This window comes from Rhincodon typus, chromosome 1, assembly GCF_021869965.1.
Source record: "Rhincodon typus isolate 14 chromosome 1, sRhiTyp1.1, whole genome shotgun sequence".
In the NCBI taxonomy this organism is placed as follows: domain Eukaryota; kingdom Metazoa; phylum Chordata; class Chondrichthyes; order Orectolobiformes; family Rhincodontidae; genus Rhincodon; species Rhincodon typus.
Genome location: NC_063332.1, coordinates 91,465,999 through 91,477,702, shown reverse-complemented (window position 1 = coordinate 91,477,702; position 11,704 = coordinate 91,465,999).

The following is an 11,704-nucleotide window of genomic DNA, read 5'->3' as shown; positions in this document are numbered from 1 at the left end:
ATGAAGGGTCTAGGCCCGAAACATCAGGCTTCCTGCTCCTATGATGCTGCTTGGCCTGCTGTGTTCATCCAGCTCTACACCTTGTTATCTCAGATTTTCCAGCATCTGCAGTTCCTACTATCTCTTCTTTGTCTCTCTCCCTGGATGATGAGCTGGTCTCTGCCTCTTGCTATGCTGGTCTCCTCAGAAGGTCTCAGACGATTCCAAGAGAGGTTCCAAGAGAACGGTTTGCAGGTGAACTCTGTTTTTATACCTTTTAGATAATTTGCTGGAACTTTCTATAGTTTTGGTCAATCAGGGAGATACACTTAATAGTTTGAAACATGAGTCAATCATTTCGATGGCATGCTAATGTCAGTTACTTTGTGCTGCAGGACCCAGTGCCTTTCTATCTGGGCTGCCCTTTGTTTAGTAGATAAGTTGTTGGGGGTTTCTGTGCAGAATAACTGTTGCCTTCTACATTATGTTAATGTCATTAGCACCCGGCTGCTATATTTGCACTGTGTGGTTTTTGTGATTTCAGAGATTAACTTGGCCAATGTACCAGCATCACTTGCTGTTTGGCCAAGTTAGCAATTTATATGTGCTTTAGCAGCCAGGAGGCTGCGACACTGCCATGAGGGGCTTGTCAAAGGCCTTGCTAAAGTCCATGTAGGCAACATCCACTACCCTATCATCTTTGTCACTTCCTCAAAAATCTCAATCATGTTTCAGAGACACAACCTCACCCATACAAAGCCATGTTCTATCATATTTTTCACTGGCTTAAAAAACTCACACTTGTCATTGACTGTTAACACAGCATCCTGCGACTTACACAAGACTCTGTTTACACTGCCATCATGTTGAACTTCCATTGACCCATGGATGAAAATGTCATTCATGACACAAATAGCACTTTACTGATATGTTGGACAATGTCCATGGAAAAATCATGTGATGCTAAAGAACAGGTGGTGAAAGCAAAGCAGCTGTAATATGTTATAATTATTTTCTAAGTGTTTAAGGCCCTGATATATAGGAAGTTCCCAAAAGCTGCTGTTCATATCTAATTTAGTGAAGAATGTGCAGTCTGTGAGCTTATCTAGTCTCTCATCCAAGGTACCATTGGATATATTACACATTGCATTTCTTTGTACAAATGTGCTAAATTGTCACAAATTCTGCTAGGTTCCCTACTGTACTCCCTATACACCTACGACTGTGTTGCCAAATTCCAATAAACGCCATTTACATGCTCGCAGATGACACCATGGTACTGGGATGGATATCTAACAGCAACAAGTGAAAATGCAGAAGGGAGCTTGAGGGCATGGTGGTATGGTGCAACAAAAACAATCTGTCTCTCAATGTTGGTGAAACTAAAGAACTGATCATTGACTGCAGAAAAAAAGGAGGAGAACACATCCCCATCTACATCAACAGACTGAGGTTGAGAGAGTGAATAGCAAAATGTTCCTCAGAGTGATGATAACCAATGACCTGTCCTGGACTTCCCATGTAAATGTGACAGTCAAAAGGGAACAACTACGCCTCTTCTTCCTCAGATGGTACAGGACATTTGGCATGTCCATAAGGTCCCTCACCAACGCCTACAGATGCACCAGTGAAAGCATACTGTCCGGGTGCATAATGGCCTGGTATGGCAACTGCTCTGCCCAGAACTGTAAGAAACTGCAGAAGGTGGTGTGTGCAGGTCAGACCATCATGGAAGCCAACCTTCCATCCATTAACTCTATTTACATGACTTGCTGCCATAGAAAGGTGGCCAAGATCATCAAAGGCCCATCACTCCCTGGTAATGACCTCCTACTACTTCTTCTGTCAGGCAGAAGATACAGAAGCCTGAACACACACATGAGAAGGTCCAGGAATAGCTTCTTTCGCATCGTTATCAGACCATTGAATGGATTCTAGCCTCAAATAATGCAACCTGCAATGTAACCTGTATGCCTCTAAGTCCTTTTGATCTGTATATCCTTTGCTTGCTATGATCTGCCTGTACCACTCATAAACAAAGCTTTTCACTGTATTTTGGTACACGTGACAGTAAATCAATCAATCAATCAATCAAATCAGTAAACATGGCAGAAGAACTGTTTTCTAAGCTCACTTATGGATATCTAAAGTTAGCTGTTGATGTGAAAGGAGAGCTGAAGAAGAAGTAATTGGTAAAACAGGCCTGGGGGATGCTGCACGACATCTCCTCCAGCTTGGTATTTACCAAAGACCTGCTCAACGGTGAGTGTGCTTTTCTCTGTGGGAAAAAGTGTATTCAGATGGGCTCCTTGGCTTCCAGTGGCAACCTCCATTGCATGTTCTGCTGACCCTCTTCCTGCATGCAAGCAGGAAGAGTGTGACTGCTGAGACAATGTTCCTGTCATGATGAAATGTTTTGCGTATAATATGCATTTTTTTTGTTTTACTGGGCAGAAGTACAAGCAGATGTAATGGTTATGTCCAATAACAAACCCTGCCTGATGTTCTGATCCATGAACCTCTCCTTTCTACCCACCTAATCTATAGTTTCCAATCCTGCATCAGTCTACCAAGGTGCCTTCTTGACTGCTCTTATAGCTATTTCTCCACTTGCAAAACTTCTCCACTGTCTGCAAATGGAGTCCCCTTTAAAATTTTGCGTTACCATCACTGAAGCACATTGTCCCAACTACAAAGAGAAGTGTAGGTGATGAATAATGCTAGCTGCAAACCTGGGTCATGAAAATGAGCTCAGAGTACCAAAGTAACATCATCCCTACAACCACACGAACAGGCTTGTGCCCAGTTTACTGGTCCAATCAGTTTTCTCGACTGATGCCTTTGAATCTTCATACAGCAATAACAGCTACAACTATCAGAAAAGTTTAAACTTCTCATCATTAGCCACCAACTCATTTAAGTTTTGCCAAACTATAAAATGGTGTTCCTGATTGTCAATATCAATTTTATGATTCCTACATTGGTGGAAGTATCTTGCCAGCTATATAAGTTGGAGAAATTAATTGCTTAAACCATGGTAAATCATTCTGGTTGTCTAATGGATGGAAGATAGATTTTAAGCTTGTCTCTTTAAAGAGAAATACATTCTTGATGCATCTGAATCTGGGATAATTTAGCAGAGAATGCATTATCTCATGCATCAGTTCATAGAGAAAAACATTGGTTTGAATGTTTATACATCTTTAATGTTACAATTAAAGGATGGACCATCAATAGTCTCTTCTTGAGTCTTGAACTGTTTATGCACCAAATTGCAACTGCAGCCACAGAGGACCAGACCAGAGAACAACAGCAAGAAAACTAATAAATTACTACAGGCATCTGTTAAGAAGGCATTTTTCAGTTTTAAAGATACATACTTTTATGTCCTCTGGCAAATGCCTTTTAGCAGTATGTGCATTCAAAGGCAGAAAGGTGGATATTTCAGTTTGAACTCTTATGATGGCATAGTAGTATTTGAAAGCAGGGCGGCCCAGTGACACACACAAGAGCTTGATCGTATGATGATGATACATGGGGGCACGGTGACAGACATCATTTCATAAAAAGGGATCACATTGAGTCTCAACAAGTGAAATTGCCTTTCGGCTTCTACAGGAGACTGCAGCTTTCAGAACGAGTCAATAGGAGAGCTGAGAGAACTGTAAATGCTGTATAAATCAGAAACAAAAACAGAAATTGCTGGGAAAGTTCAGCACTCTGGCAGCATCTGTGAAGAGAAATCAAAGTTCACATTTCGGGTCCGGTGACCTGAGGTTCTGAGGAAGGGTCACTGGACCCGAAACAATAACACTGATTTCTCTTCACAGATGCTGCCAGACCTGCTGAGCTTTTCCAGCAATTTCTGCTTTTGTTTCAGTAAATGGGAGAGCATTGTTTTTAAATGTTAGTTGGCACACGGGGTTAATGAGTTGAAATAGTAATGTGTAGACACTAGAGGTCATATATTTCCACACCATCATACAGAGGTCAATAAAACTCTGTGTTAATTGTACTACGTTGTTTTCTTGAAAAGGAAATTCAGTCAAACATCATTGTTTTATAAAAGTAAAAAATAAGATTTAAAACAAATTTCAAATAGAATGAACATCAATCTCTTGGAATATCCAAAAGATCTCCTAAAAAGGAGTCTACCCTGTCTTCCAAATTTTGCTGCCAGTCTGTATACCCTAGCAATGAGCTATTGAATTCTCCTTTCTCCTGCTGCTCATTTCATTCTGCAACTTCTCATTCTCCTCCAAGCAAGTGATGTCAATTGTCACATTGAATAATGGGCAGAAATTTGGAATAATTTACTAACTTTCAGATGGAAACCTTTCAAGTGTCCCTTAATGTTTATGTACCCTAGCATTGCCAGTGCAGTATTAATACCATAGCACATTGGTCACTGAGTTTATTGATACCACTGTGGACTACATTATATCTATGCTGAGTTGAAGTACTAGGAATTAAACTCATTGGAATTCAAAAGAATGAGGGGAGATCTTATAGAAACATATAAGATTATGAAGGGAATAGATAAGGTGGAGACAGGGAGGTTGTTTCCGCTAGCAGGTGAAACTAGGACTCGAGGGCATCGCCTCAAAATAAAGGGAAGCAGATGTAGGACTGAGGTCAGGAGGAACTTCTTCACCCAAAGGGTTGTGAATCTGTGGAATTCGATGCCCAGTGAAGCGGTTGAAGCTACCTCGCTGAATGTTTTTAAGGCAAGGCTAGATAAATTTTTGAACAGTAAAGGAATTAAGGGTTATGGTGAGTGAGCAGGTAAGTGGAGCTGAGTCTCAAAAAGATCAGCCATGATCTTATTAAATGATGGGGCAGGCTCGAGGGGTCGGATGGCCTACTCCTGCTTCTAGTCCTTATGTTCTTATGTTCTTATGAATTGGACAGTGGTGTCGCTAGACGTGAGATCAATGCATTTACCAAATAATTTATCAATCAGTTTGTGTTAGTAATACATTTAACCGCAATCTCTGCATGTGAATATGTATTTAAAAGTCATATAGAAATCGAAAAAGTAGGTGGATGTTTATTTCATCAACTTGAAAGTAGATCTGTCACAAAGAAAATTTTGTTTTAACTTTTTCTTAAATCATGGAAGTTTTCTATGCAAAAGTTAACTACATGAGAAAGACATTAACAATTTAAATTACACGTGATGACAGTTATCAAAAGGCAGTTGGAATGAATTTTCCTTAGACCATTACAATTATCATAAATGAAAATGATTTTATTTTTCAGATGTTAAAATTAAATCTGGATCAACAAACTTGTTTTCAATTTTTCCGGAAACCTAGGTCCCTGACAGACATCAATTAACTTTTAAAAATAATTTCCTAATTGTTATTATTCTTTGCATTTTTTTGGTTATTCTGCTTGCTGTGGCTCTTTTTTTTTAACATTAAGCATACCCCAGAATAAAATGGCATTTTTTTAATGTCATTCTGTTTGGCAAAATGTCTTTACATGATAAAGACATGCTCTGATTCTGCACAAAATTTAGTGCTCAGACCTAAACAGAAAAAAAAACTTTTCACACAACTCAAGGATTTGATAAATTCTGCCTGTTTTGAAATCGACCAGTGAAATTATCAACCTCGGCAAGACTTCCGTAAAAGACAAGAATAGTTCAAAATGCTGGCTCAAAATCATTATGTACTGCTAGCTATAAATTTTATAGACTGCAATATGGGAAAGGAAGCAAAAAGGAAATATTCACAGGGACATATTCATCAAGGAAATATCATCATGTCTTTCTTCAATTTCAGAGATGGCAAAAGATGAAAATGTAGTTAGCAAATCTTTCCACTCCTAAAAAAAACTGGCATGGATCATCACTAACCCACACTTCTTGAATCAAAAACAGGCATGATGCCAACTTCATGCTGTCATCTTATTATAATGATTTTAAAGTGCAGCTAACACCTCTTGTGCTTTCATCATTGTGTGAATCAGCACACGGCAATATCATTTCTATCAAAGGAATTAACCTGCCCAACAATGGGTGCCACAGAGCCTAATTTTGGCCATAAATGCCTTAAATTGACCTGATCTCTGCATCAATATGTACAACTCAGACTGGTTGCAAATTTGATTCAACTTTGAACTATACTAGTTGAACAATGAGCACCAATTTTGGAAGGTCTGAGTTACAAGTTATGCAGAATAATGGAGACTTTGAAATTTTATTTGACTTTTGAAACAGGAGGGAGATGAAGGACTTCCTTTGGAAAAGTAGACATTGGGTGTTCTAACACCTTACCAAGGGGTGATGGGATGAAGCTACAGGGCATCAAGTCAGTTGAATGAAATAATAACATCTCCATTTTTCTTGAATCAGCTATGGTTCAGTAGGTCATGTTCTCACCTTTGAGTCACAAGGCCTTGGTTTGGTTTTAAGACCAATTCAAAGGGCTGAGCACAAAAATCAAGGCTGACACTCCAGTGCAGTCCTGACAGTGCGCTGCTCTGCCAGACACTCCATTTTTCAGCTGTGATGCTCAAGTGAGACCCCTTCTGCCTGCTTGGGTGGATGTAAAAGAGTCCATGACATTATATTGAAAAAGAGAAGAGTTAGCTCTGGTGCCTTGATTAATTATCCCTCAATCAGCATTGCAAAGTAAGCAGATTAGCCTTCATTATCACTGATTTTGTGGGAGCTTACTGATTATATCTTGGCTGCCATGCTACCTACAATGCAATAACTACAACACTTCAAAAGCATATGATTTACTGGGAAATGCTTTAAGATGTCCATTGATCATGAAAAGTGCATATAAATCAAGTTTCTTTTTTCATTAAAATTATAGTTTTCTTTGTTTAGAGGAAACATTTATTTTTTAGTCCAACATTTAGTTTCGGTGGGTTCTGTTGTCACAGAGCATGAGTTAATTTATGATATACTCCCATGTGCCAAGATGCCTATGAATGATTCCTTAAGACTGGCATTTTAACATTAAAACCTGTACTTAATGCTCAGCTGTTCTCATTCAATCTGATTACAATTATCTATGTACCGAATTGTCAGGCTTGAATTATCCGTGCACAGGCTTTGTGTGCTGTGCCTCCCAGTGCAAACCAAAAAATGTTTAGCATTCGTGCTTGTTCTTTCAGTATTATGTATTAAGATACTCAATCTAACAAAAAAAAGCTTTGCATTAATGAAAGACTACGTCACATAGCTGTGTTATTGCCTTTGTATTTTCTCTCCATTTTTTTGTATCATTCCCAGCTTTTAGTTTGGTAGTGCCCCCTTAGACATTTTGTGAGCATACATAACTTATATAGATTCATATTGCTTTCCTCTGCCCATTATTTTGCATCATTTACTTCAAGTGGTTTGATCCATTCAGTCCAAACACCAGGAGGGAGAATGGTGAAATTTGGTCAAGTTCATTTAAAATATTATCTGTTTGGGGATTTCACTATCGTGGTTGCTACCGACAAGGATTTCTAAAGCATGATTAATACTGGGGAGGTTTTAAATTTATAATGAATTGATGCAGGGATATTTCAGACAAAGAAAAAATGGGGATATAATGTTCTGAAGAAGGGTCACTGCATCTGAAACATTAACTTTGATTTTGCTCCATAGATGATGCCAGACTTGCTGAGATTTTCCAGCAATTTCTGTTTTTGTTTCTGATTTCCAGCATTTGCAGATCATTCATTTTTTTATTTGATATAATGTGGTGTCAAGATGTGTACACAGAACTGCAGCTGTGGCTTAACCAGTGTTTTGTAAGGTTCCAGCATTGCATCCCTATTTTAATATTCTATACCTCAAACGATAAAGGAAAGCAAATCATGTTTATGCTTGTCCAGCTATATTCAAAGAGCTGTCGACATACATATCTTCCCATTTATTGTACAATCACTTGCTTTCTTTGCTGTCTCCAAATGCATTACCTTACATTTCTCCAGATTGGATTTAATTTTAAATGTCTTTTGACACACAAGCAAACCTTTGATTTTTGCAGAAAGCTGCAGCATAGAGAGATTGGGAGGCCTTGTGCATGACCAGCTTGGTTAGTAGTGGTGCTGCCAAGTTAGTCTTGGTGATGGACATTGAAGTCCCCCATCCAGGGTACATTCTGTGTCCTTGCCACCTTAAGTGCTTTCTCCAATCTGTGTTCAACGCGGCGGAGTGCTGATTCATCAGCCAAGGTAGGAGGTGGGTGGTTGGTAATATTTTGCAGGAGGTTTCTTGCCCATGTTTCACCGGATGCCTTGAGACCTCATTGGAGGACGGGGTAGGTTCCAGAGCCAATGCTAAGGGATCACAGGTCAACTCCCTGCATACTGCATACCACTTTGCCACCACATCTGTCGGGTCAGCATGTTCCAAACACACAATAAATACCACCTGGAAGATAAAGAGCAAACAGATACATGAGAACACTACATCTGCAAGTACCACTCCAAGCCATTCACGATCCTGACTCAGAAATGCATCGCCATTCCTTCATTGTTGCTAGGGAAAAATCCTGAAACTCCCTTGTGGTCTCCCTACAGTATATAGACTGCAATGTTTTAAGATAGCGGCTCACTATCATCTTCTCAATGGCAACAATGGATGGGTAATAAATGATGGCTAACCAGTGACACCCGCATTTGCTGAATGAATTTTAAAAAAAATCTGTGAGACAGCTCTCCCAGTTTTGGCACTAGCCTCCAGATATTGATAAAGAGGAATTTGTAGGATTGACAGTGCTGAGTTTTCCATTATTGTTTCTGGTGCTTTTTCATAGATTAGAATCCCTATAGAGCAGAAGCAGGCCATTTGGCCCATCGAGTCCACACTGACCCTCTGAAGGGTATCCCACCCAAGTCTATCCCATCCCTGTAGCCCTGCATTCCCATAGCTAATCTACCCTAATCTACAAAACCCTGGACAGTGTGGGCAATTCAGCGTGGCCAATCCACCTAGCCTGCACACTTTTGGATTGTGGGAGGAAACTAGAATTCCTGGAGGAAACCAATGCAGATACGGGGAGAATGTGCAAACTCCTAGCTTAATGCTGGGTAGTCCATCCATTTTCATTGCTTTGAGAAACCTTAGTGTGTTTGTTTTTCAGATAACTGTATAGGTTTCTAAGGTATTTCAGAGGGCAATTAAGTGTCAAATGCATTTCTGTGTAGGCCAGATGAGGGCAAGATGGCAGATTTCCTTTGTAAAAGGGCATTAATGAACTCGAAATGTTGCTATGGTAATTGGCAATGATTTCATTGTGATATTTTAATTACGGAGAGTTTTAAATTGAGGTCCCTAGACCTTGGTCTGAAATTTCTATTCAAGTGATATACCACTATCATCACCTCCTCCTGTCTAATATCTCACACTCCTCTAATCATCCCTTTGCATCATCTCTCTTCTTTGTGAAGACCGAGACAATGTACTCATTAAGAACTCTGTCTATATCTGCTGCATCTATGTGTAAGTTACCTTGTATAGGATAGGATCTACCTTTTGCTCAGACTGTACCGGTAAAATATCTTTGAAGTTTCCTTGATTTTACCGGCTATTCCTTTTTTCATTTCATCTCTGTGTTTTCCCTTCACTCATATACTTCCTTTACTCCGCCAGGCCTTCTAAAATGTTTAGTTTTTTTGACTGTCATAAAATTTATTTTACTGCTTTATCTTAGGCTGTATGCTTCTAGATCAAACAGAAACTCCAGATTTAGCAATAACACCCATTTTCTTTGTGGGTACATATGCAAACTATGCCAGTAAGTTCACACTTTTGAATGTGTCCAATTGATTTCTAATTGAGTTTCCATCAAGTAGCTATCCACTATCACTAAATCACCTCTCAGCTTCATAATATCTATGACTTTATCCAGGACTGTATTTTTTTTATCCATGTCCCTTTCTGTAATGATGCTAAAACTAACTGTATTATGTTCTCAATCTATAAAATGCTCACTTATTGCTCCCTTATCCAGCTGTTCTGCTTCATTTCCTAAGACTAAATCTAGAATTGTGCCCCTTTTCATTGAGCTTCTCATGTGAAATAGTTCTGTTAAATGTCGTTCAAGAATTATTTGCCTGTTGTGCCTTTCACAGTTTTGTATCCCATTTGATAGCATAGTTGAAAGCCCTCACTATTATCGCTCTAATCATTTTTTGCACTCAGAAGTATGCCTATATATTTGCTCTTCTGCCTGTTTCCTACTGCTTTTGGATCTACAGTACATTTTAATATTGCAGCTGTCCAATTTTTACTTCTGAACTCAACCCATGTGGCATTATTTGATGGTTCCTTTAATATATCAACCCTTTTTGCAGCTTTAATTGATTCCTTAACATATAATTCTACTCCCCCACTTTTTTTTATTCTCCTATCTCTGCTGCCTGAAAGCTTCGTACCCAGGAATCGTAAGATTCCATTTCTGCTTCTCTTAAAACCAAGTTTCCATTATAGCTGTGATAACAAGCTGCCATTTGCCTATCTATGCTGTTAGCTCACCAGCTTTATTTGCTGGAGGCAAACCCACATCATTGGCAACCAAGGACTGTTAAGTATGTTTTCATTATGAGATGCGTGGCTTTAACATTGAAGCTAAAACAAATACATTTTATCTAGAATGTTCTGAAGGCAGTAGTACAGTCTGCACATATTCTGGGACTGAGCTATGAAATTTTTGTGACTAATTAATATTTAAAAACCTATCCATGTCAATTGGGTCAGTTTGATAAATAAGGACATATGTTTGATGCCAAACTTGATCTTTCAATCATGCAAGGTGCTTTTAAGGTGATTAAAAATGATCATTTTTGTAGAAGGTTTTTTTTTGGAAATAAATCGTGACAGTAGCTGTATAGTCTTGCAAACGCTGTAATCAACCTCTCATTGCTCAATGGTGTGCCCATGTTAATTGGTTTCAAGTTTCTCAATCAACTATTCAGAGTTGTTTCTTGAACACTGACTTTACTGTGACTGGCAAGTTGAAACATCTTTTGAAGAGGCAGAAATGGTTGCAGCTGCTGAAGAACTTCCACACACCCTCCAGCTATACGACAGTCACAGTCTTCATTGGAGATGGATGCAATTCTGTTTTGTTTCACTGTGTTGAAAGAGCATACAATTCTCGGGAGGAACAAGAAATCCTCAAACTAAGGAAAAGGATCTAAAAGCTTATTAATGCCAGTTCTGTAAATTATGAGCAGATTTCAGAATCATTTGAACTCTTATCATTACACTCTTTCACCCACCAGCACAGCATTAAGCATGCTGAATGTTGCAACTGTTGTCAGACATTACCTTGAAGCTAGATGGCCTGAGCCAAATCGTGAGCAGTGTTGATCAACTAAAGCAACAAATTATGAAAGCACACAGATCTAAAAGAAAAAATTACATTGAGTAACATTAGAATACAAATTGGATGGGTTCTTAAAAACAAAAGCTTATTGTTTTAACAGCAGTGAAGAAAAGTATAGATACAACAAAGCCACAACTTATCCACAGTACAACTTTTTAATCAAATAACTGTATAACAGATTATTATAAAAGGGTAGCTTTTAAAGCCATTAAAAATGATCAAACACATCCATTCAATCTATCCTTTATTTGCCATAGTTTCTGCATACGTCTTTTTTATACATGCAATTTGCTGCTGAGTGACCTATTTTTCCATACAGATGGCAGTTTTGCATCAATACTGGTGCTTGACTCTCAGCCAACATTTTGTGAATTCTCATG